We start from the raw sequence: 21,758 nt of genomic DNA, 5'->3' as shown, positions 1-21,758 counted from the left end.
TATGATGTAATTGTGTAGATTATAAGAACTAGAGCTTCTTGTTGAACAGATAATTTTTAATAGAAATCCCATTTACAATAATTGCTGTTCAGGTGGTCTCAGGGTGTCCTGTAGCAGTCACACTTGACTTGACGATAAGCAGAGCAGTTATTATCAACTCTAAGTTAGCTTGTGTAAATTTATTTTACACAATAAATGATGTGAATCATGCATTTAGTTTTGGAATCTCAATTATTCTTGCCATTTTTTATGAAATAACTCATTACTTTCCTGTTGACTGGAAAGTAATCAAAACTCTTCAGGGAAAAGCCAGTTTCTCTATCAAATAAGGAAGCCCTTGAAGAGAGTGCCATAATCAACTTTACAGAGGGGTGAGGAGAGTAAGAGGCAAAAGTAAAAAGGATTTACCCATAAATGTTCAGAAATACCTGCTGTGAGATAAACACCTCACAGTAGTGAATATGTACAATAGGAACTCATAAAAAAGTTGTCTCTTAGGAGAGACTTGTCTTCTAGACTCCCAAGTGGTGGCCTGGGAATATCGTGCAATGGCAGCCAGGAACCTGGACCAGTTTGTTGCCATTTGCCTGGTTACTAACAATTCAGGCACATCCAGTAATTACAAATTGGAATTCACTACTTTTCCTGTTAGAGGACTATTTTTTTTGACACTTTGATACCCTTAGCTATTCGTATATTTTCATCCTTACATAAGATGTTTCCATTCCAGTCCTTTTAACAAGTAGATATGTGATATACTAATAACTAATTGGTGATAAGTGATTGGTACTATTTTTGTCAAAATTTTCTTCTATTTATCTTTTAAAGTGCATCACACTTCATAATATGAGAAGAGAAGAGCATAGCCGACTTTTCTTCCAGCAAGGAAGCAGCAGTGTTGATAACAGCATTGGGGCAGAGCAGGGCAGAGTCTGATCTGTGTAACGCAAAATGAGTTTCCAAATTTGGGGACACACGCTTTAAATATTTGTAACTTTGGCTTTCCTTCCTTTAATCAGTAGGTTGACTAAAAGCAGCTGCATATATTGTCTTTGAGATAAGGCTTTGAAACACTGCAAAAGAACAAGGAAGACAAATTCATTATATGTCATTTCTTTCAGTCTGGCAGGCAGACGATAAGAGTCCTATTTTCATGAATTATAGAACATCCATCCTGCTCTCGGTTTTGGGAGCCTTAAATTGTCAAAGCTTCATCTCCATGAAACTTCATTCTTATCCTTAAATAGTTATTTTCATTACGTTTACTTTCATTAATTCTTTCAGTATAATAGCATCAAATGACCTCAGCAGCTATTTTATACATATGCTACATCAGTACTCGTTACATTGTTATATTGGTACTTAGTATACATATTAGTAAATGGGGCATTCTCTCCAATTACTTTAGGGGTATCTACTTGTGATATTGTGACTTATAATAACAAATACATATTTGGTATTTTGGCACAAAACCTTTGGAATTTCCTAAGTGATAAAAACAACAAAGGTGCCCTTTATTTGTTAATGAGGTGGATTTTGGACTGACCTTAGGTAACCTAAGTGTGGTGGCTGGTTGCCAAGAGAATCAACTTTGTGTTTAGAAGCCTGGAATGTTCAGTCCCATGCCCTGACCTCCAGGGAGGGGAGAGGGCTTAGAGGTGTAGGTCACCAATGGAAGATGTAATCAGTCATATCTATCTGACAAAGCCTCTGTACAAACACAGAAGGATGAAGTAGCAAGAGCTTCCTGGTCAGGGAACATGTGAAGATTCTGGGAGAGCTTGTGTCTGGAGAGGGTCTGGAAGCCCCAAGCCCTTTGCCCAAACCTCACCCTGTGCACATTTTCTGTTGGTTGTCCCTGGGTTGTATCCTTTTAAAACAAATTGGTAATCTAATGTCAACTGAGAAATAAATGCACAACCTAAAAGTTGAGAGGTATATTTTATTCAGTGGACATACTGAGGATTTTAAGCCTAGGAGGCAACATGTCAAGTAATCCTAAGAGAACTGTTCCCAGGAGGTGAGGGGAGGGAGCCAGGTTACACAGGAGTTTTTGCAACAAAGGGCAGGTATTTGGAACAAAGTGAAAGTGAAGTCACTCAGTCATGTCCGACTCTGCAACCCCATGGTCTGTAGCCTACCAGGCTTCTCTGTCCATAGGATTTGCCAGGCAAGAGTACTGGAGTGGGTTGCCATTTCCTTCTCCAGGGGATGTTCCCGACCCAGGGATTGAACCCAGGTCTCCTGCATTGCAGGCAGAGGCTTTACCCTCTGAGCCACTGTGAGCACTCAAGAAAATCAGACATCTCAAGTCAAGGAATTTAGTGTTTTCTATGTACGGGAAGATGCAAGAGTCTGGACTCACTGAAGTCATTCCTTTGATGTGCACCTCAGCTCTCTGGGGCTAGGATCTTGTGTTTTCACAACCTGAGTTCCACAGAGCTTACTATGGGGAGTGGCTGCAGTCTGATGGCTGCTGGATGGCAGGTGTTCTTTCCTTCCTGAGTCCCCTCAGGGCTCACCAGCTCACTATCTGTGGTGGCTGCAACTGCTAAGGATTGTGACATTCTTTGTTCACTGATATGGCAGGAAATATTCCATTTCTCAATATTATTTCCATTTTATGGATAAAGTTACTGAAGTTAAGCAAAGTCAGAAGACATGGTAGTGCAGGTAACTGTTCTGTGAGAGGGAGGGGTTAGAACAGGAAACAGTCTGCCTCACACTTACTCCTTTACCAGATCACACTTAGGACATTAAGAAACATTGTTTTCTTATCAAGCCACTGCTACTAGTATCTAATACTGTCCCTCAGATACATTGTGAAATACGGTCAGTACCATTTAACTCTCAAGATGTAGACTCATTAATTTCCTTAATTAAGAAGTAACTCATTCTGTCATATTATGAATTATGAAACCATAAACTGGAGCTGGATTTGACATCTCTAGTAGCAAAAGTTGATATGGTCTGCCATGTTTTAAAAATGAAATTAAGAATAATATTATATTCACTACTCTATATGAAACCAATATTGTTACCTAGCAGACATTCATATTCAGTGGCATGGTAGAATTCCATTATATTTTGAACTTTGTAGCTTCTTAGTGTTACTGCCAAAATCCTGGCTCCCTCTCCACTGATGCTAAATAAAAATATGGAGACAAGGTTTTGGAGCAAATAGAAAGATGGGTGAGAGAACACCTCAGGCTAGCATCTCAAGAACTGTGCCCCACTTTGAAGAATCTGAGGGAATTATATAGGTGGGGCTTGCAGTCTGGGGTATGTGATAAGGAACAAAGTAGTGAGAATCTTGAATTCTTCTTCCTGCATTACTTCCAAACGGTCAGAGCTGGCGTCAAGTAGTCCAGTAATTGGGTCCTTTGTCTCTATGTTTATCACTCTGCAACATTTTTTCTGAAATACAAAAAGCTACAATGAGTGGTCTGCAAAGGGAGTGTGGGGAAAGTAAGCAGCAGGTACAGGATAGTGTAGTGTCAGGGAGTGGTAGGTTAGCTTTGCATTGTGTCAGGGAGTGTTAGGTTAGCTTTGTGAAATACTAATCTTGTTACAAACTCTGCAGAGTAGTAACAGTTAAAGCAAATCTGCTGCTGCTGCTAAGTCTCTTCAGTCGTGTCCGACTCTATGCGACCCCATAGATTGCAGCCCAGCAGGCTCCCCCGTCCCTGGGATTCTCCAGGCAAGAACACTGGAGTGGGTTGCCATTTCTTTCTCCAATGCATGAAAGTGAAAAGTGAAAGTGAAGATGCTCAGTCGTGTTCGACTCTTAGCAACCCCATGGACTGCAGCCTACCAGGCTCCTCTGTCCATGGGATTGTCCAGGCAGGAGTACTGGAGTGGGTTGCCATTGCCTTCTCCAAAAGCAAAGCTAGGAGTGATTAACTTCTCCAGGTCCATTTATGTTTCTTCTTTAGTCTTTTCACTGCTCCCCTTTCCTTTCCTTGTTCTCAGGAGAGGAAAAACTTCATTTCTATTTTTGTTGCAACATTAGTTTTAAGTCTGTAATTCATTTCCCTTGGAAAGTTTTAGGCAGTAGCCTTTGACCAAAAGCATTCAGTTAAAAAAAAAAAAAAAGACTGACTTGAATATAACTCTTACTTTCTTTACATGAATCATCTTTGGGTAAAAGGCACTGAGGCAGGAGGTAGATGGGCCCTGGTGCAGGGTAAAGCAATTGGAGATTTATCCCCTGTGGACTAACACTCCAAGACAAGGATGGCACAAGAACTGAAAGAGACCAGTTAGACCTAATTGATATCTATAGGACATTTCATTCCAAAACAATGAATTTCACCTTTTTCTCAAGCGCACATGGAACCTTCTCCAGGATAGATCACATCCTGGGCCATAAAGCTAGCCTTGGTAAATTCAAAAACATAGAAATCTTTCCAAGCATCTTTTCTGACCACAATGCAGTAAGATTAGATCTCAACTACAGGAGAAAAACTATTAAAAATTCCAACATATGGAGGCTGAACAACACGCTGCTGAATAACCAACAAATCACAGAAGAAATCAAGAAAGAAATCAAAACTTGCATAGAAATGAATGAAAATGAAAACACAACAACCCAAAACCTGTGGGACACGGTAAAAGCAGTCCTAAGGGGAAAGTTCATAGCAAAACAGGCACACCTCAAGAAACAAGAAAAAAGTCAAATAAATAACCTAATTCTACACCTAAAGCAACTAGAAAAGGAAGAAATGAAGAACCCCAGGGTTAGTAGAAGGAAAGAAATCTTAAAAATTAGAGCAGAAATAAATGCAAAAGAAACAAAAGAGACCATAGCAAAAATCAACAAAGCTGGTTCTTTGAAAGGATAAACAAAATTGACAAACCATTAGCCAGACTCATCAAGAAACAAAGGGAGAAAAATCAAATCAATAAAATTAGAAACGAAAATGGAGAGATCACAACACACAACACAGAAATACAAAGGATCGTAAGAGACTACTATCAACAATTATATGCCAATAAAATGGACAATGTGGAAGAAATGGACAAATTCTTAGAAAAGTACAACTTTCCAAAACTGGACCAGGAAGAAATAGAAAATCTTAACAGACCCATCACAAACACGGAAATTGAAACTGTAATCAAAAATCTTCCAGCAAACAAAAGCCCAGGTCCAGACGGCTTCACAGCTGAATTCTACCAAAAATTTAGAGAAGAGCTAACACCTATCCTGCTCAAACTCTTCCAGAAAATTGCAGAGGAAGGTAAACTTCCAAACTCATTCTATGAGGCCACCATCACCCTAATACCAAAACCTGACAAAGATCCCACAAAAAAAGAAAATTACAGGCCAATATCACTGATGAACATAGATGCAGAAATCCTTAACAAAATTCTAGCAATCAGAATCCAACAACACATTAAAAAGATCATACACCATGACCAAGTGGGCTTTATCCCAGGGATGCAAGGATTCTTCAATATCCACAAATCAATCAATGTAATACACCACATTAACAAATTGAAAAATAAAAACCATATGATTATCTCAATAGATGCAGAGAAAGCCTTTGACAAAATTCAGCACCCATTTATGATAAAAACTCTCCAGAAAGCAGGAATAGAAGGAACATACCTCGACATAATAAAAGCTATATATGACAAACCCACAAAACATTATCCTCAACGGTGAAAAATTGAAAGCATTTCCTCTAAAGTCAGGAACAAGACAAGGGTGCCCACTTTCACCATTACTATTCAACATAGTTTTGGAAGTTTTGGCCACAGCAATCAGAGCAGAAAAAGAAATAAAAGGAATCCAAACTGGAAAAGAAGAAGTGAAACTCTCACTATTTGCAGATGACATGATCCTCTACATAGAAAACCCTAAAGACTCCACTAGAAAATTACTAGAACTAATCAATGACTATAGTAAAGTTGCAGAATATAAAATCAACACACAGAAATCCCTTGCATTCCTATACACTAATAATGAGAAAACAGAAAGAGAAATTAAGGAAACAATTCCATTCACCATTGCAACGGAAAGAATAAAATACTTAGGAATATATCTACCTAAAGAAACTAAAGACCTATATATAGAAAACTATAAAACACTGGTGAAAGAAATCAAAGAGGACACTAATAGATGGAGAAATATACCATGTTCATGGATTGGAAGAATCAATATAGTGAAAATGAGTATACTACCCAAAGCAATTTATAGATTGAATGCAATCCCTATCAAGCTACCAACGGTATTCTTCACAGAGCTAGAACAAATAATTTCACAATTTGTATGGAAATACAAAAAACCTCGAATAGCCAAAGCGATCTTGAGAAAGAAGAATGGAACTGGAGGAATCAACCTACCTGACTTCAGGCTCTACTGCAAAGCCATAGTCATCAAGACAGTATGGTACTGGCACAAAGACAGAAATATAGATCAATGGAACAAAATATAAAGCCCAGAGATAAATCCACGCACATATGGACACCTTATCTTTGACAAAGGAGGCAAGAATATACAATGGATTAAAGACAATCTCTTTAACAAGTGGTGCTGGGAAATCTGGTCAACCACTTGTAAAAGAATGAAACTAGAACACTTTCTAACACCATACACAAAAATAAACTCAAAATGGATTAAAGATCTCAACGTAAGACCAGAAACTATAAAACTCCTAGAGGAGAACATAGGCAAAACACTCTCTGACGTACATCACAGCAGGGTCCTCTATGACCCACCTTCCAGAATATTGGAAATAAAAGCAAAAATAAACAAATGGGACCTAATTAACCTTAAAAGCTTCTGCACATCAAAGGAAACTATTAGCAAGGTGAAAAGACAGCCTTCAGAATGGGAGAAAATAATAGCAAATGAAGCAACTGACAAACAACTAATCTCAAAAATATACAAGCAACTCCTACAGCTCAACTCCAGAAAAATAAATGACCCAATCAAAAAATGGGCCAAAGAACTAAATAGACATTTCTCCAAAGAAGATATGCAGATGGCTAACAAATACATGAAAAGATGCTCAACATCACTCATTATCAGAGAAATACAAACCAAAACCACTATGAGGTACCATTTCACACCAGTCAGAATGGCTGCGATCCAAAAGTCTACAAACAATAAATGCTGGAGAGGGTGTGGAGAAAAGGGAACCCTCTTACACTGTTGGTGGGAATGCAAACTAGTACAGCCACTATGGAGAACAGTGTGGAGATTCCTTAAAAAACTGGAAATAGAACTGCCTTATGACCCAGCAATCCCACTGCTGGGCATACACACTGAGGAAACCAGAAGGGAAAGAGACACGTGTACCCCAATGTTCATTGCAGCACTGTTTATAATAGCCAGGACATGGAAGCAACCTAGATGTCCATCAGCAGATGAATGGATAAGAAAGCTGTGGTACATATACACAATGGAGTATTACTCAGCCATTAAAAAGAAAACATTTGAATCAGTTCTAATGAGGTGGATGAAACTGGAGCCTATTATACAGAGTGAAGTAAGCCAGAAAGAAAAACACCAATACAGTATACTAACGCATATATATGGAATTTAGAAAGATGGTAACAATAACCCTGTGTACGAGACAGCAAAAGAGACACTGATGTATAGAACAGTCTTATGGAGTCTATGGGAGAGGGAGAGGGTGGGAAGATTTGGGAGAATGGCATTGAAACATGTAAAATATCATGTATGAAACGAGATGCCAGTCCAGGTTTGATGCACGATACTGGATGCTTGGGGCTAGTGCACTGGGACGACCCAGAGGGATGGTATGGGGAGGGAGGAGGGAGGAGGGTTCAGGATGGGGAACACATGTATACCTGTGGCAGATTCATTTTGATATTTGGCAAAACTAATACAATTATGTAAAGTTTAAAAATAAAATTAAATTAAAAAGCAAAAAAAAAAAAAAAAAAAAAAACTGAAAGAGGAGGCTGGGCCCCGCCTAGATAGAAGACAAGAGACCACATGTTTCTTATTCTCAGAGTCAGAGACCTTCCTGACTACACATGTGCAGAAAGACTCCTTGGAGGTCAAAAGAGGAGTGATGCTAAGAGATACTACCTATAGGCCTCTTTCGTGGAATCAATCTTGGCTGAGAGATGCATGGACACACGTGGGAGGATCCTGAGACACACCAAATATGGACTCTGCACCAGGCAAATCAAAATGACTGGTCAAAGGAAACCCAGAAGAAATGCCCCATGAAAGTATTTCAAATTGTCAATGAGCACACGACTCAGCGACTCTCTCTGAGCCTGCCTATCCACACATATCCTACAGCATGTGTCTATCCACATATACTGTAGTGTTTTTACTCCTATTAAATAATTTACTTCTTTCACCACTTTCCATCTTTGTGGAAGTTCTTTTTCTGCAAAGCCAAAGAAACAGAGTCTTATCACTGACTGACCACTGGTCTAGTGGCTAGAATTCAGTGCTCTCACAGCCATGACCCGACCTCAATCTCTGGCTGGGAACTGAACCCTGCTTCAAATTGCTGAAGGCTGAGGCCACTAAGATCATGGCATCTGGTCCCATCAGTCCAGTTCAGTTCAGTCATTCAGTCGTGTCCGACTCTTGGAGACCCCATGAATCACAGCACGCCAGGCCTCCTTGTCCAACACCAACTCTCGGAGTTCACTCAGACTCACGTCCATCGAGTCAGTGATGCCATCCAGCCATCTTATCCTCTGTCGTCCCCTTCTCCTCCTGCTCCCAATCCCTCCCAGCATCACAGTCTTTTCCAATGACACAACTCTTCGCATGAGGTGGCCAAAGTACTGGAGTTTCAGCTTTAGCATCATTCCTTTCAAAGAAATCCCAGGGCTGATCTCCTTCAGAAGGGACTGGTTGGATCTCCTTGCAGTCCAAGGGACTCTCAAGAGTCTTCTCCAACACCACAGTTCAAAAGCACCAATTCTTGGGCGCTCAGCCTTCTTCACAGTCCAACTCTCACATCCACACATGACCACAGGAAAAACCATAGCCTTGACTAGATGGACCTTTGTTGGCAAAGTAATGTCTCTGCTTTTGAATATGCTATCTAGGTTGGTCATAACTTTCCTTCCAAGGAGTAAGCGTCTTTTAATGTCATGGCTGCAGTCACCATCTGCAGTGATTTTGGAGCCCCAAAAAATAAAGTCTGACACTGTTTCCACTGTTTCCCCATCTATTTCCCATGAAGTAATGGGACCAGATGCCATGATCTTCATTTTCTGAATGTTGAGCTTTCAGCCAACTTTTTCACTCTCCACTTTCACTTTCTTCAAGCGGCTTTTTAGTTCCTCTTCATTTTCTGCCATAAGGGTGGTGTCATCTGTTTATCTGAGGTTATTGAGATTTCTCCCAGCAATCTTGATTCCAGCTTGTGTTTCTTCCAGCCCAGCGTTTCTCATGATGTACTCTGCATATAAGTTAAATAAACAGGGTGACAATATACAACCTTGATGTACTCCTTTTCCTATTTGGAACCAGTCTGTTGTTTCATGTCCAGTTCTAACTGTTGCTTCCTGACCTGCATATAGGTTTCTCAAGAGGCAGATCAGGTGGTCTGGTATTCCCATCTCTTTCAGAATTTTCCACAGTTTATTGTGATCCACACAGTCAAAGGCTTGGCATAGTCAATAAAGCAGAAATAGATGTTTTTCTGGAACTCTCTTGCTTTTTCCATGATCCAGCAGATCTTGGCAATTTGATCTCTGGTTCCTCTGCCTTTTCTAAAACCAGCTTGAACATCAAGAAGTTCACGGTTCACGTATTGCTGAAGCCTGGCTTGGAGAATTTTGAGCATTACTTTACTAGCGTGTGAGATCAGTGCAATAGTGTGGTCATTTGAACATTCTTTGGCATTGCCTTTCTTTGGGATTGGAATGAAAACTGACCTTTTCCAGTTGTGTGGCCACTGTTCAGTTTCCCAAATTTGCTGGCATATTGAGTACAGCACTTCACAGCAAATAGGTAGGGAAACAAGGAAACAGTGAGAGACTTTAATTTTGGGGGCTCCAAAATCACTGCAGATGGTGACTGCAGCCATGAAATTAAAAGATGCTTGATCCTTGGAAGAAAAGCTATGACCAACCTAGACAGCATATTAAAAAGCAGAGACATTACTTTACCAACAAAGATCCATCTAGTCAAAGCTATGGTTTTTCCAGTAGTCGTGTATGAATGTGAGAGTTGGACTATAAAGAAGGCTGAGTGCCAAGGAATTGATGGTTTTGAACTCTGGTGTTAGAGAAGACACTTTAGAGTCCCTTGGACTGCAAGGAGATCCAGCCAGTCCATCCTAAAGGAAATGAGTCCTGAATATTCATTGGAAGGACTGGTGCTGAAGCTGAAATTCCAATACTTTGGCCACCTGATATGAAGAACTGACTCCTTGGAAAAGACCCTGATGCTGGGAAAGATTGAAGGCAAGAGGAGAAGGGGACAACAGAGAATGAGATGGTTGGATGGCATCACCAACGTGATAGACATGAGTTTGAGTAAGCTCTAGGAGTTGGTGATGGACAGGGAAGCCTGGTGTGCTACAGTCCACAGGGTTGCAAAAAGGTGGACATGACTGAATGACTGAACTGAACTGAGGCCACCTGAGATCAGCACTAGGGTGAATTTTGGATGTAAGTCTTTTGAAAAATCAACTTAGCAGTGTATCACAGTGTTGGAATACTAGGACCATTTTCGAAGGTCTCCCTCTTGAACTCTCCTCCAGATTTAAAGAAGTAACTGCTACCTTTGGCTGGGATTCACAGATCCTGGAGAAGACAGTCAATCACACCTGCCTTGATGCATAGTGATGGTGGGTCCCTCGAGTGCTTACAATGTGCTGCTGTTTATTCTAGGTGCTCTACAGTTCTCTCTCACTTACTGACACAATAAATCTGAGAAATGGAAAGCTCAAGCTCAGAGGGCTTCACTCACTGGTTTGAAATCCCTCAGCTTGAAAGTGATGGACCTTGTGTGCCAACCTGGTCTTGTGCTTCTCTATTCAACACTGGCTCTCAAGAATGAAACAAAGGACAGGACTTGGAATTTCATGTTTCTCAGTGCTGGTTCCAACATGGTCTCAGTAAGCAGTTATTAGAAGATGAGGAAGGACAGAGGAAGGAAGGAAGGAAGGAGAGCAGGACAGACAAGGATGTGCCGTGAGGAGAATTTGGGAGAGAATGGGAAAACGATGAGGGCTGCACAGCAAAAGGCAGATCCACACTCAGGACCTATGAGGTCACACCTGCTTTCTCATCATGAGGATTTCTCTTCTGGGCCTTAGCTTGGCAGATATTTGTTGTTTACTGCATCATATATTTCACTAAAAGCCTGAAATTTGTGATTTTTAATTATCTCATTTCTTTCACAATTATTAGTTGAAATACTTAAAACAATGAAAACTCCCACAACTGGTACTATTTGGTTACTCTGAAACCCTTTGAAAGGAAAAAAGCAGAAAAAACAGAACTTCATGCTTTTGAGGTGATTGGTCTTGGGGAACTTCATGTTTTCCAGATCCTTTGGCTAAGCAGACCCTTACAAACACCACCTCTTCAAGGAAGCCAATCACCATCCACCCAGGAATCCAGCCCTAGGAATCCACATCTCTGACCCTCAAGTCTTTGTGCTCTTAGAACAAAAACCACAGAAAACTGGGTGTATCCCTAAATACATTTCAGGTTTTGAGGCATGGCTAGATACACTGTTATTTTATGTAAATAAGACAGAGTATATAATTATGGTTTTGGCAGAGGCTCGTAGAAGAGATGAGTAAAGAGAGGGTTTCAAGTATACTCACTTACTCATGAACCGTCCTGCATTCTGTGACATATCCATCAAAGGAGCCCCACCCCAAGGTTGCCTCTTGGGAGGACACATCCATCTAACCCTGAAAGCCAAACTGGACACAGTGATTTTGGTGGGTATGATTTCACCTTCTCCAAAATCTCCATGCAGACAGATGTGGGAAGTAGAGGTGTCTCCTGTCTGCAGAAACACATTTTCATGTCTTAGCCCCAAGTGTCAGAAAAAGCAAGATTTTGTGTCCGATTAGGACCCAGTCTCTCCTTCTGATGCAATCTCTCTCATTCCTAAACACTGTGGACCTGGAACATTGCTGCTGAGATGATAACATTTTTTCCCGAGTAGTGCTTCTGACAGGAGAGAACACAAAGCTAGCATCTCATCACCAACATTAGAATCCTTAAGCCATGTTCTGCTCCTCTCACCCTTTCTTTTTGTCCAGCACAGGCCACAGTGAAATAATGAACTTAATACAATGGGTCTATTGTCAAGGGCGACACTTCTGGCCAGACATGATTTTGAACATAGCTCTGCTTCATCATGGGCTTTTCTGGTGGCTCAGTGGTAAAGAATCCATCTGCCAATGCAGGAGTGATGGGTTTGACCCCTGGGTTGGGAAGATCCCCTGGAGAAGGGAATGGCAACCTACTCCAGTATTCTTGCCTGGAGAATCCCATGGACAGAGGAACCTGGTGGGCTACAGTCCATGGGGTTGCAAGAGAGTCAGACAAGACTTAGTGATTAAACAGCAACAACTGCTTCTTCATATTATAAAAATAAGCAATTCACTTATTAAATGTCATCTTAGGCTTTTAATTTTCACACAAATGTCAGATGTGAAATCTTATTAACTATCAAAAGAATGTACAGGCATATATTTTTGGTAAACAATCTATTTGAATGTTCAGTAGCATCATATCCAATTTGAGGACCGAATCCAAAATCATGGAGGGGTTCATAGAATTAAGTTAGTTCTCATTTTCTTCATTTCTAAGATAAAGAGAATCCATATTATTCAAGGTAACTATGACTCTGTGATCCATGAAAGATTTCATAGTCTTATGAAAAGCTTATGAGAAGCTGCATTTTGTACCCAGGCTTAAATGACTACCGGGAAGGAAATGTGAGGTGTTTATTTATGGGGTCTGTTCTCAAAATTAATGGGAAAGACTGAGAAGGCTCGCTTCATTAATTGGAAAGAAAAGGGCACTTTGTCTCACTTTTCTGTCTCTGCAAGTCCAGCCAGGAAAGAGTGCTGATGCTCACAGGAGATCATATGCAGAAAGGATAGGCAGGCAGATCAACACTTGTCAGGAAGATGATTTACAGGGAAATGATTTTTGGAATATTTCTAAGTCTCAGTAAATATCAAATAACTTAGGAGACACAAACAAAACTCAACTCAGAATGATATGAGTTGTCCATGCAATCCAGACAGCTGTGCTTAGGGAAGTGAACAGCTTTGTCTCACTGAAGTTTGAACAGGGGCACAGACTAAGTTCAACAGCTGCTGCATACATGAGTTGTTAGTTTTTTCTTTTTTTAATTTAATTTTTTATTGAAGTGTAGTTGATTTGCAATGTTGTGTTAGTTTCAGGTGTTCAATAACACGACTCAGTTATATATTCTATTTCAGATTCTTTAAAAATGCACATGTTTAATTTTTCAACATATTACTTACTTAAGATTTATTAATTTAAAAAAGGCCCCATGTGATGACTATAACTTAATGTCATTTTTAAAATTCTTGTCCTGATAAGACCTAATTAGTGTGAGAAAATTTTGTTAATGCTTATCAGTAAATCAGATAAAAGAGAATGTCATTTTTTTGCCAGCCCCGAAATTCTGGATCACAGATACATGACAACTGCTATGTTCTCATGCCAGAGCTTGAAAATATTCTGTTTATTTTTTTCTCTAAGACTGATCAAGGTCAAGTTCTTCATACAAGAATAAAGGCAACTTGCCGATGATGAGTTTTGGATCTAATGTGAGTGTTTTCCTAAATTTGGTAAAACCTTTCACGGACACTACAATGTGTACAGCATAGAAGTAGAGACTGGATATTCATAACTGCCTTTAGTTCTTTACTGTTAAATCCTTTTAATATGATTATGGATATTACTCCAAAGCACAGCAAAAATGAGATACCTTTGCTGCCCATTTGCAATAGGTGGTTCCTCTTTTTCTCAGAAGAGAAGATCTGGTGTGAGAGGGCAGGTCTGAGGTCTGGGACCTCTGCTTACTCCCTCTTTGGCTGCAGGAGAGGTTCCTTCTCAGCCCAGCAAGGTTCCTGTTGATGAAGCACAATCTTTCAGTTGTATACTTTGGTTTAAAACATCCCTGTGAGGAAGGTGCCCAGACCCCAGGGTCCAGGACAGAAGGGTCCTCAGGAGCTTCCTGGGCACAGACCCCCAGAAAAGGGTGGAAAATGTCCCCTTTGTCAATCATAGGAAAGGCTCAGCCCCCGTGGGAAAGGGCACACCTTCCATCCACACACAGATAACACTCCCATCTCATCACTGCCACTTTAAACTTCTTTCTGCCTTTCCTCCTTTCTCTGCATTTTCTGCTTTTGTTTTCCTTCCTCTTCTTTCACCAACAGGTCCCTTTCTTCAGTGTGTTCTTCTCTTTCCTCCCTCACATCTCCCGAGCTCGTTTCCTTGTTCTCTACTCCTGCTCCAGCTTAACTTCCTTCCTCACCACAAACTTTCCTTTTCTTTTTCGTCATTTCTGACTTCAACCACTGCAGAGGAGCATATGCCCTTCCATAGAACTATGGTTCTTCCTGGCAGGCACAGAAATGCTCAAAAGATATATTTGGAGTGATCTAATGTTTCAGTGTGGTTACTAAAATCTAAAGCTATGTCAGAGGATGTGAAGGGATGTGTTTCACAGTAAGTTCCCTACAAATGAATGAGTTCTATTCCGAGAGAAAGTCCAGTTTGTTTCTAAGTCCAACAAAGTTAGCCCAGGTACCCAACTAACACGATCGACTCTATAGCACTGCACTGAAATTGGTTTATAATACTTTTCACACAAACAATACATAAAAAAGCATACACTCAATAAATAAAACATTTTTAATCTTACAGTGCAGTACCTTGAAAAGTTCAGTAGTACAGTACAACAGCTGGCATACAGGGGCATATTTGCATCTTTGGAAGTTCACAACTCGAAAGTTTGTATGTAGGTACTTACTGTACTAGAGATTTGCTTAGTCCTTCTTACTCCACTAAGGCAATTGAAGGTTTCTCCACTTGCTATGGAACCTTAACCTTAGAAGCAAACCTCAAGGACATGGGCCACGACTGTTTCTGATGAACTTGAGGCTTCCAGCAAGAGTCAAGATCTGCAGCCCCATCTGTCAGAAGAAGAGGTGATGTAGCTTGTTAACGTTAAATCACACATTGTTTCCCCCACCTTGGCTTAATAAGTTAGATATCTGCAACAATGATTCACCAGAAGATTAAACTACAACTCACCCTTGAACAACATGGGCTTGAACTGCAGGAGTTCACTTACATGTGAATTTTTTCATAGATACAGTGCTTATATTTTCATTGTACAAAAATTTAGATTGACAGAATGTAGGGGGAAGTTTGTGTTTGATTAGAGATCACAGAATGTGATTTCAAAAGGGTTCAAATCTTGATTTCAACCAAACTGCTTTAGCTTCCTGCCCTGGTGTGAAGGCATTTTTTTGAGGCAGAGGTGGCAGCCTGTACTTTTTCCATTGTGAGAGGTCAGAGCACCTGATCCCTCATGTCTCTAAGGGGCAGCTGTATGGTAGTTCCATCTTGCACTGACATTGGAAGAGGATCGGCAAAGCTATTAAGCAAATAATTTCTTTTATCTGCTTTTGTGTATTTAAGAAGGACAAACTAGAAGCTTCATGCTGGTCTAAAATTTTCCATTTAAGGAATTTTCTGTTTTAGCATTGTCCCCTGCCTCAATATAACAACTACTTTGTGCTGTTATAAAGTTTTTTTTTTATTAAAGTTACTTTTAAGAAGGCAGTGGCACCCCACTCCAGTACTCTTGCCTGGAGAATCCCACGGATGGAGGAGCCTGGTGGGCTGCAGTCCATGCGGTCGCTAAGAGTTGGACACGACTGAGCGACTTCACTTTCACTTTTCACTTTCATGCATTGGAGAAGGAAATGGCAACCCACTCCAGTGTTCTTGCCTGGAGAATCCCAGGGACGGAGGAGCCTGTTGGGCTGCCGTCTATGGGGTCGCACAGAGTCGGACACAACTGAAGCGACTTAGCAGCAGCAGCAGCAGTGTTTTTTAAGTCTTTTTCTTGGCAAAGATTTTAATGAAGAATAGATATTACTCAGGTGGCAGAGTAGTGTGCAATTTTCTTCTAAAGAAACTATATTTTTCATGAGAACAAAGAAAGATTGCAAATCATATAACCTAATTTAATTTTCTTTGTCATTCAAAGTACACTTTGCCTCCTGAGGGTTAAATTCCTATACCAACTGAAGATTATTATTTTTTCTATCTTTGCAAAATTAGCAAAATAAGAAGTCATTTATCTTTTAAGTCCTATGATGAAGTGTATATAAACGAATTGTACAAAATCATCACACAAAAAAGAAATTGCCTGTCAGATTCCCTTGTGAGTTTCATACCTGTCAGAAGGAGCATTCTCCTTTAGAATGAAAACAGGCCCACCTTCTCTAATTTTCTACTTGATAAGAGAAAAAGTAATTACAGACAGTTAACCATAGAATTCACCACTTATTAATTTTCTACTCTCCGTCTGACTAAATTTTTTCTTCCATTTCTCTTAACTGAAGTTACTAATTTTACCTAAAAACATCTTTATATGAGTCAATGAGTTAAGCCCGAAGTAGTGTTATTTCAATGAGGCTAAAAGACCAGATCTTTTTGCACTTTTCCAGAGCAACAACACGTGAAGCCAAAGTAAACTATATTGAAGGAAGATTTTTAGTAAGAAAGTGTGTGGCCTGTTCACTTATTAAATTGTTGACTTAGGGTCGGATCACAACTCCATGCACACTGACATTTCTGTTTGCTTGCTCCTGGGGACAAACAGCAGCAAGCCTTGCTTAGCAAGGAAACAAACATATCCAGTCCTTTCCAGAAACATCCTGAACTTCCTCAAGGAGGCTGAATGGACTATGGGGAAATTTTATTTGCTCTTGGTCAAAGGAACAATTAATTCAAAACAGATTTAAATCAGGGCAGCTGTAAGGCATTGGGTTGGAAAGAGGAAAAGGAAAAGAAAAAATTGTTCTGTGTTTCAAGAGAGTTTAGGAGATTTCTTTCAAGTCTAAAAATTGCAACCCAAAGAACACAACGTTTAACTAAAAATAACAGCATTATGACTCTTGGAAAAGAATCAAGACTTTTTTCAATAAAATAATCAGTACATCTGAGCGATCTACTATAACAGTCCTACAATATTCATACATTTATTGATGTTGCAACATAGAACAGTGTATATATTGGACCACAGTTGTGCTAAAATAAGGCAACACGGCAAATGTTTGACTACAGAAGAGTTATTTTATAGTGTAAGCCTCCATGAATAAAAATATACATGCTTATCATCAAACTGACACTAGATGTAGGATGGAGCAATAATTCCCACAGTTGGGTTTCAATAATTTATATATTAAGTGCTTCCATTTTGAGTCAATTTCCTAATACATGTGAATATAAAATTAATTTCATATTTCAACTAGAGAACATACTACATAATTTTATATGGTCTATTCCATTAAGAATGGTCTCTAAAGACTTGATAAGACCATGATATTGTGCATGTATAAAATGCTTTGGGAGTTCTTTGCAAAATAGATAATTTACATTTCATCTGCAAAATATGTCTATAAAACCATATAATTGTATGCAAAAGTATCATAATATTAACTTTGTATTTACTTTGTAAATACCTAAACCATTTGTAAGAAATAATAAACTACTTTTTGTGTTTTGATAATAATCTATATCAGAATTTCCAAATGAACAAAATAGAAAAAAAGTACTTGAAGCCATAAGTTATATTTAGGTATTTGTCAAGAAGCCAGATTCCATGGGTTTTGAATATCTGACCCTTTGGCATCTTCCCACATAATCAGCTCTTTAACCCAGACTTGGAGTAAAGGGAATAACAGTGTTTTTTTCCTTCTCTGTTTAACTTGGCTTAGCTTTCTGTAGAAACTCCTCTTTCCCACAGCCTAATTCCAAACAAATTGTAATGTTAACAATACTCTTACCGTGGTTAATTCAACCATTTTGCCTGTTAACCTGATGAAAGGCCAACATTAGATTGTTTCCTTTTTAGGTGAGAAAGTAATTAGGAATTTCAACCTATGATTGACTTGTATTCTTATTACTGAATTTCCTTTTTTTTTTTTTTTGCTTTTGAGCAAAATTTTCCTCTTTCATTGCTTTTGAGCAAAAATTTCCAGACATGGAGAGATCTTAAGAACAACAAAAAAACCTGAGGGGGATGATATCAAATGATTTAGAAAATATATGCTTTCCCTTCCTGAGTAACCAATAGGTAACAGAATGCTGGAAAATGGGCCGCAGATAAACTTTGATATGATCATTTTTCCAGGGTAAATTTCCAGGGCATCTCGTTTGCCAACAAGACATTTGAACATCTCAAATTTACCCTGGAAAAAAAAAAAAAGAGCACTGGGATGACCCTGAGGGATGGTATGGGGAGGGAGGAGGGAGGAGGGTTCAGGATGGGGAACACATGTATACCTGTGGTGGATTCATTTTGATATTTGGCAAAACTAATACAATTATGTAAAGTTTAAAAATAAAATTAAAAATAAAGAAAAAAAAAGAAAAAGAAAAAAAAATGTCTTGTTGGTTTTTTGTAATCATCAGAGAGAAAATACATGGATTTGAAAAATAATTATATTCTAAGTCAGGAGACGAAAACTATCTGTCATGCTTTTGGTGGAAATTAAATAGCTAGGGGCTGGAGAGCAAGATGATTTAACCCTATGTGAGGGGCTGAATGTGACTATCAGGACAGAGTATTTCAGCTTTGCTTATTTGACAGAAAAGCAGGAACCATGAAATATGTCAAAAGTCTCTGTTCATGAGGCAAAAGTGGGGTCCAAGGACTGCAAACCTGCTGCCCACAACACTGGGCCAGGAGCTTGCTGGTCTGTTCCTGTATTTTCCAGGGGGTCAAAGGGGCGCTACAGTCCTACAAAGCATTTAAATGATGTCCACAGTGGTGGGGGCAGAAGGTTGGGGCAACAGCCTTAGTGATTGCACATGATGTAGAAATGCTATTAATGTATTCATGGTTTGAACGTTTAGTGTTAAACAGATGTCTGACTTTGCTTATCCAGAGCTGCCCACATTTATTTCAGCAAAGAATTTCCCTCTCTATTCCTTGCCATACACACACACACACACACACACACACACCAAATTTTTCACAAACCAGAGAACATAGGTGTCCTAAAAAAAATGCATCTTGGTCAATGATGATCTTCATTGTTGTCAGTTGTCTGAAACTAGGATTGGATATATTGGTGCAAAAGTTGTAAAATATTAAGGACTTTGGAACTCTCAGGATACACATTTGGCTCTTCTTATCCACAGGTTCCTTGTCCACAGAGTCAACCAATAGTAATTCAGAAGTGTTTGAAAAAAAATTTCAGAAAGTTTCAAAAAAGAAAAACTTGAATTTGCCTTGCACCTGGCAAATATTGGGGCTTCCCCAGTAGCTCAGTGGTAAAGAATCCACCTGAAATGCAGGAGATGCAGGTTTGACCCCTGGTTCAGGAGGATCCCATGGAGGAGGAAATGGCAAATTATTCCAATATTTTTGCCAGGAAAATCCCATGGACAGAGGAGCTTGGCAGGCTATAGTCCCTGGGGTCGCAAAGAGTCAGACATGACTGAGCCTGCATGCCTTTGCAACTATTAATTAATAGATTTGCATTGCATTTGGTATAATCTATAGATGATTTAAATTATATAGGGGATATGCAAAGGTCTCATGCAAATACAACACCATTTTGTAGGAGGGACTTGAGCATCCATGGATTTGGGTATTTGAAGGGGGTCCTGGAGTCAGTTCCCTGTGGATACTGAGGGAACACTGTATTTAGTGGTCTGACACTACCCATGAAGGCTGAGTTCAAAGGATCTAAAAATGAATCACATAAGAGCTCAATATTCAGCTACTTAGAGAAGTCTATGTTGTCTTGCCTGGGAAATCCCATGGACAGAGGAGCCTGGTGGGCTACAGTCCATGGGGGCGCAAGAGTCTGATATGACTTAGGGATTAAACAACAACAATAACAAGAACACCAATGCTAATCTACAGAAGCACGGACTCATTCCCTTTGGTCTGTGTACCCAAAGCATCTATCTAACATTGTTACTCAAGGTTGAGTAGACATGGGGACCAGTACTTAAAGACTTATCCTTCTTTCCTTGCTTTTTATTGTTAATTGAAGTTAGGATCTCCTCTAGGGCATTAGATATTTTCTACAACCGTTGTTCCTCTTCTTTCCTATAGAAAATTAATTTTTCCCATTTAGATAGGACCATAAGAGCAAAACCTGGCCCTTATTTCAGTCATGAATATTCTTGAATGCAATGAATGTAAGTGGTATTTTTTGTTTAATATAGTACATAAAAATGAAAACCAGGCCATAGAAGATATGTTGGATAAGCCTTGCCTCATCCTACATACTGTAGGAGGAATAAATATCTAAAGAGGAGAGAATTGGAAAGATATTGAAGATGTTATGATGTAGGAAAAGTGTAACCCATGAAATCTGTTAAAGGACTCCTCTGATTTGGAATTAAAATATTTTATTGCTCAATCCTATAGCTTCCAATAATTATAAAATAACACACTCACAAGTGATTATTTGGGATCATTTTATTTTTATGTGACTCCCATATGCTGAAGAGTCACAGTGTGTCTGAAAAATAGACAATCCTGTTACTAGTAACAAAAGTATCCACTCTCTATTGCTGTTGGAGGAAACCAGGGGAAATATTTAAATGTCTTTCTATATGTAATATCATGACCTGTATACAGTAGTCACTTAATAATGCTGCTACAGTTGTGCTCATATCAAACATAGGAGAGTCTTCACTCCCATTGCTGGAAGGTACTAGGAGGCTACACAGCATAAAAGGAGAAAATAAGGTGCATATAAGGAACATTCATTTAGTAGGAGTCCTAGGTATTTACCCCCAATTCATTAATTTGCTCTGCAAATATGATATGAGATCAATTAATCTTTCTGGCATTCTGATACTTTCCTTCTGGACTAGAGATAATATCACTCATTTCTGGGCATGTGGTTTTGTGGAAATTTCATCATGATAAAGAAACGCTGGGCTGGAGGAAGCACAGGCTGGAATCAAGATTGCCAGGAGAAATATCCATAACCTCAGATATGCAGATGACACCACCCTTATGGCAGAAAGTGAAGAAGAACTAAAGAGCCTCTTGATGAAAGTGAAAGAGGAGAGTGAAAAAGTTGGCTTAAAGCTCAACATTCAGAAAACGAAGATCATGGCATCTAGTCCTATCACTTCATGGCAAATAGATAGGGAAACAGTGGAAACAGTGGCTGACTTTATTTTTCTGGGCTCCAAAAATCACTGCAGATGATGATTGCAGCCATAAAATTAAAAGACACTTATTCCTTGGAAGGAAAGTTATGACCAATCTAGATAGCATATTAAAAAGCAGAGACGTTACTTTGCCAACAAAGCTCCGTCTAGTCAAGGCTATGGTTTTTCCTGTGGTCATGTATGGATGTGAGAGTTGGACTATAAAGAAGCTGAGTGCAGAAGAATTGATGCTTTTGAACTGTGGTGTTGGAGAAGACTCTTGAGAGTCCCTTGGACTGCAAAGAGATCCAACCAGTCCATCCTAAAGATCAGTCCTGGGTATTCATTGGAAGGACTGATGTTGAAGCTGA

At 39.4% G+C, this 21,758-nt stretch overlaps 1 long non-coding RNA gene across 2 annotated transcripts; it reads right to left on the bottom strand.

Annotated features, from left to right (window-relative positions):
• Window positions 1–1,928: 1,928 nt before the first annotated feature.
• On the bottom strand, window positions 1,929–15,161 carry LOC147355244 (uncharacterized). Of its 2 annotated transcripts, XR_015144902.1 has the most exons (4): window positions 14,996–15,161; window positions 13,946–14,087; window positions 11,794–11,891; window positions 1,929–3,417 (listed from the first exon to the last, which is right to left on the bottom strand). It is a non-coding gene; the product is annotated as an uncharacterized LOC147355244 (long non-coding RNA). The 2 variants fall into 2 exon arrangements; XR_015144901.1 differs by lacking the exon at window positions 11,794–11,891.
• Window positions 15,162–21,758: the final 6,597 nt, after the last annotated feature.

The sequence above is a fragment of the Bos grunniens genome, chromosome 17 (genome assembly GCF_055505025.1).
Source record: "Bos grunniens cultivar Pamir isolate PY7600 chromosome 17, Bosgru_T2T1.0, whole genome shotgun sequence".
Classification (NCBI taxonomy): Eukaryota; Metazoa; Chordata; class Mammalia; order Artiodactyla; family Bovidae; genus Bos; species Bos grunniens.
This window is presented reverse-complemented; position numbering and strand designations above follow the sequence as displayed.